The sequence below is a fragment of the Manduca sexta genome, chromosome 9, assembly GCF_014839805.1.
Source record: "Manduca sexta isolate Smith_Timp_Sample1 chromosome 9, JHU_Msex_v1.0, whole genome shotgun sequence".
NCBI classification, from domain to species: Eukaryota; Metazoa; Arthropoda; class Insecta; order Lepidoptera; family Sphingidae; genus Manduca; species Manduca sexta.
The window spans coordinates 6,629,346-6,635,288 of NC_051123.1; the positions used below are offsets into that span (position 1 = coordinate 6,629,346).

General features: G+C 33.4%; 1 protein-coding gene across 2 annotated transcripts in view; it reads left to right on the plus strand.

Annotated features, from left to right (window-relative positions):
• LOC115441303 (rabankyrin-5) overlaps positions 1 to 5,943 on the plus strand; it is a 70,707-nt gene that overhangs the window by 15,346 nt on the left and 49,418 nt on the right. The gene's annotated exons all lie outside the window — the stretch shown is intronic.

The following is a 5,943-nucleotide window of genomic DNA, read 5'->3' on the forward strand; positions in this document are numbered from 1 at the left end:
GCGTAATATTTTGGTTTATAAAAAGACGATCTATGACGCCAGACCGCTCTCACCATGTGTGCAGGATTAGCAATAGGTTTTTAACAAAAACCGATGCGGACTAGTTTAACACTTGTTTATTATTCATCTCTTCGGTTGTTGAACCTGTTTTCTGTATTCTTTTAGTGTAATGATTTATTGTGTCTAAGATGTTCCCCACCATGATCCATTCCAGTATGAGTTTAGACCAATACAGACAAAACATTAAAACCTTTGTCAGGGATATTGAAATATGTATTATGCGGTATTTTTATTTCCAAAGCTACGTTTATTTTTTTTTGTCTGTTTATAAAATAAGCATTTTTCATAAATGTTAAAAGCATGATATGCTCATTGGGCACTATGAAACGTCATGTACGATATCATTGTGTTGCCTGCAACATCCTTTGCTAGTGGATGATAAAAATGTTAGCGATTTTTGCGCAGTGACGCACAGTTGACGCTTCTTTGTAAGCTATCATGCATAAGTATATAAACTCCAATTAAATACTTATGACTTAGATATGCTTATTAAGGACTGTCGCTACATTTTTTTTTTATTGCCAGTGTAGGCTCATATGATGACAATGTGTCAGACAAATAATTTCATATTGATTGTAAATGTTTCTATTAATCTTGTCATCGTCTAAAAGAGCTCAACACAATAACATAAAAATTGTTTTCATACAAACCTAGGTTAAGAAGATATTTCGCTGTGATGATAACCCAAATACATAATGAAAATTTCGTAAAAATAATGTTAAACAATGATGGCCAGCATCATCTAATCGTCAATCAACATTAACGAGTTGTTAGTACTAGTAGCTTCCGATAGACATGAGTTTAATGGTATAAAATATGAACTCTACAATTTTTTTATCCAAAAACATGAACTCCACAGTTTAGATATTTGTATGAAGTTTGTATGTTTGTGGTATGCTGATAATATCATGTTTAGTTTATAAAATAACTATAATAAACAGGATAGCATTTATTTCTCAGAGATATTGTACCTTCTTAATAGTAGTGAATAATTTGTTCCAAAGATCCTACAACAAAATATACTTTACCTCCTTAAAATATTAATCCAGAATCACTAACGACAAAACCGTCGAAAGCACTTAGTCTTCTATTTTTATTCACTTACCAGGAACCGCATCCTTGCTATATACAACCTATTAAGTGTAAACGTGCATGTTCAATGAGTCATGTGCTGACGTCGTGGGGGTCATTGATCCCCTGAACATCCCTGTCGATACAATAAATGCATTCTTATCTTCGTCTCTCGATGTAATTAGGTCGATATCCGTATTTTATTCGAACAACCAATCTATGAGTTTTGGTAGATGTACGTTTTTTTTTGTTTTTAATTGAATAAAATCTGTTATTATAAAGATGAAGAGTTTGTATATTTGTTTGAATGCGCTAATCTTAGGAACTACTGGTTCCGAGTGAAAAAATATTTTAGTGTTGGATAGCCCATTTATCGAGAAGGTTATATAATATAACAATATGACCAATAGGAGCGGAGCATCAATGAAAAATGTTGCAAAAATCAAGAAAATGTATTCCTTTTGAGAGCTTCTGTTGCGTGCGCTGCGTAAAGGATTAAAATTTCGTGACAATAATGGATGACGGAATTGTTCCTCTTAAAAGTTGCAAAAATATATTATAAAACTAAGTCCCCCACCTCATCTGTCTGTCTGTTTGAACGCGATAAACTCGAAAACCTACGCAAGACTTTCGTAGAAATTTGGTATGGAGATAGTTTGGGACCTTGGAAAGGACCTAGGCTATTTTATATCCCGGGAAAGTATATATTAGGATTTTTATTCCGAAAAATGGTTTCACGCGGGTAATACCGCGAACAAAAACTAGTAGGTACCTAATAAGCATTAAAGGACAAACAAAGCAATATAAATATGTCTTTTATAACAGTTCTTAATCTATTTAGAGCGTTATTTTATTGACTGTCAAATTCGATTAATTGTCTTACTACGTACTACGAACACAATATATTCCACTTTAGACATTTTAATTTGCAATGACGATATAATAATCTTTTTGTTCCTATGATACATGTGTTTGACATACCAAAAGTGAACGCCTTATGTTTTTAATAGGTCACTATGAAAAGTCTGATTTTGATAGACAGTCATTTATTGCGGCTAGGCTATAACGAAATTAGGTGTATATTCGTTTACACTCATTAGTAGTACTTATGCGTTTGCGTCCAAGATATGAAGCTACATACTACTTTAAATTTAGAAAAAGAAGTGTTGGTAAAATGATGAATTGGTTAAATGCTGCCTTGCTACAGCGTATGTATTTCTAGTAATGCATAAGGGTTTAGGGGTAACGAAGATAAATCTGTATTTTTATACGAACAATAGATTCTTAATAATTTGTATTTAAATGCTCCATACTCTAATTACAATTGGAGCGGCCTATATTTTAGTTAACGTTGTTGCCCTTTACAAAGAAAACAAAACAAAGTTTCCTGTTATTCATTGAATTCCGTGATTACTACTTCATATGATGACTATGGTTGTCGTCATTGTGTATTCCCTATAGGCATACCTTTTCCTTTTATAAATTAATTGTTCAATGAATTCACTAAATTAATTCGAAATTAAGGTGCACCATTGAGTGACGATTTTTATTGTTCAATACCACCAATTGATTCCACTAACCTACTGTGTGTAGGTAGGTTTAGTGTATCTTCCGGTACTGCAAATAATGACTGATTCAATTCAATTCATCATCCATATAATGCTTACAATTTGTAGAAATTATGTATCTCCTTACTTAATTACGTATTTGTCTTATAATGTTCTTTATTAAGTCTCTTTGCTCTCTTAATTATTTATTCTATGTGCCGTTTCCCCTCTTGTGCAATAAAATTTAACCGTCATGCCAATTAACGTGTAATTTCGTGCGGACTGGCGAGATAGTGTAAAGAAAATAATATCAGTACACGTAAAGATCTGAATGCCTCATCATTCCATTGTTTATCAAGTTTACAGAATGTGTCGATTTCATAACGACACACAATAAAAATACTTTCTGCACATTGCGGAGATATTTTCTACACATTATTTATGATATAAATATGATCGAAAATATTTAATTTTTTAATCCATATTGTTTTTTACTCTTCTTTTTTATTGAAGCTAAATGAAGTGTAGGTAGTTTTGCTGATGCTGATTGTCACGACTGCTGATTAATCTCAAAGACTTTAGACTTTACGTATTATAATGATTATTAATTACTTTGACGATAATTATCTTCAAATCAGAAGACATCAGGCCTTGTATACTACTGCTTGGTGGTAGAAATAGGCATAATAGTTCGCGTACTTCTTGTGTCAAACAAATCTTGTGACCTCGAAGCCTGAAGTTTTGCACATGAGTACTTTATCTAGTTCAGATGTTTGTCCACGCTAAATAAGATCCACTACGAAGGTATTTATGAAAATGAATTCCCTAAGGTATTACTGAAATATTCTTAACGGTTCATTGCATTAGGCACACAGCTAGCAAATAAATTGATATTCCGTTGGGTTTATTGCAGCTCTTTTGGAACATAGGATGGTTAAAGTGGGTCGCTATATTAACTGCATATACTAGATTGAACAACGGTCCACGCCGTTTAAAATATCTATTATGCAGGATTTTAAGTTACTAATTACAACTACTACTACTAACCACGGGACCGTCTCGTATGCGCCGATGAAAGCCACCGAGGGTTTTGGTTGGTATGCTGTTAGGGGTAGGAACTGAGTCCAATGCTCGCTCAGATGCTCCCGAGTGTCGACATTGGACCGTAAGATCAGTAATACCGACATAAACCGTCACTCACTCAAGTGATAGTAGCGATAAGGTTTTTTGTTGCAAAAAAAAAGCGTTATAAATTATAACCTTTTAATTAAAATACAAATCCAGTATAATGTTATGAAGCAAGTTCGTTTATCATCACAGTATAGATAACCTGTTTAGTCAGCAAAGAGGTACGGTGACTATTCGAAAATACCTTTTAATGAGTCAATATATACGGAGGTGTTCATTTTATTATAAAAGTTAATGATATGTTTTTTTTTATATTCCATTAATAATTCTTTTGATATTGTAGATGGATATCGGAAGAGGTAATCTCTATCGGTTATTTTATTTGCTTATTTACTTTCTTATCTAAAAACAAATGATCACATTATTATAATTAATGGTTGGGAGGTAGTCTAACGAGTGAAATATTAATCATGGTTTATTCTTGTTTAGATAATTCTCGAAGTTGCCATAATTTTCAAAGTTAAAGAGTGTTTGAAAGCCTTAAAGCTTTGCCTTTTTTCAGTAATTTCGAAACCAGGGTTTGTAATTTAAAAAGTCATTCCTCATTATAATAATATTGTGTGTTTCTATCCGTGTTGGTGCATTACTGATTTGAATAATATTGACAGAAGTCCGCGTTGGTGCAGATTAATCTTCCCCTAGCGATGAATCCAATATCTATTAGTTGCGGTACATTTATTTTGGAATCTAGCTTGTCTTAATTCTAATAAACCATAATCTTAATTAATTACTGTGTATAGAAAAGGTATTTTGCGCCGATAGTTCCAGACGACGCCAAACCGTGAAGCAATATTTAGGTAAATTAATTAACCTCTCGCCATCTACTTTATTGATTTTCATTAAAACGTGAAAGTATCGCGTGACATGTCCCATCAGACTTGGTTCGTGACTGTCTGCTGTAAAAATTAGGTCATTGTGCTGAATATGAAGCAGAAAATTAAACAAAACCAGGTATCATAACTTTTCTGTTTTTTATTAATTACTAGCTTCCGCCCGCAGCTTCGCCCGCGTGGATTTCGGGTTTCAAAAATGGAGAAGGTGCTCAATTTGTCGGGATGTTTTTTTAATTTATGGTGGTATGCAGGTGGTCCGATTGTCCGGTCAGGGTCTGATGATGGGATCCTGGTGAAATCGAAGGAACTTTTAACCATTAAGGTTGCACACGAAATGACGGAAGCTTAAAAAATGGAGTAACTTCTCCCGTTTTCCCAACATTTTCCATCACTGCTATGCTCCTATTAATTGTAGCGTGATGAAAAGTATACTATAACCAGCTCAGGAGTATGAAAAATAATTGTACCAAGTTAAGTTAAAATCCGTCGAGTAGTTTTTGTTTCTGTAACGGTTATACAGACAGACAGACAAAAATTTTACTAATTGCATTTTTGGCATCAGTACCGATCCCTAATCACCCCCAGTTATTTTGGAAATATATTTCATGTACAGAATTGACCTCTCTACAGATTTATTATAAGTATAGATATGCAAAGGTAGCTCAAAAATTGTCCATAACGAAAACATGCATTTTAAAGTAAAACAAAAGAAATAATATCGTGAAGCCAACCAAATAACTAATGATATATTAAATTTTGTGACTGTTCAATTTAGTCGGGTCCGCGATATCACTTTTGTTGAGTTTCAGAACGCGACATTACATTATTATATTCTGTGCTCCAACGCACACTGCTTTGATGTTAGGACACACCTACATTGCTTAGACAACAGTGAACTTTATACAATAGCAATAAAGCTCAAATTGACTCTACGTATTAGTTAGAAAACGTTTGTATGGGAAATAGAAAAATGCTGTTTTGAGGATTTTCCCGGCAATTATTCGAATTTTTCTCACCTTTTAAACCTTCCCTAGACCTCCACGAATAATTCAAGACCAAGATAAGATAAATCCGTTCAGCCGTTCTCGAGTTTTAGCGAGACTAACGAACAGCAATTCATTTTTATATATATAGATTTTTTGTTGTAATGTTTTTGTAGTCGGTACATCTAAGAGACATAAGCATTGCGTAAAACTTGTCACGTCGCATATAGATTTTTAATTCATATAAAGGAAAAAAGCAAG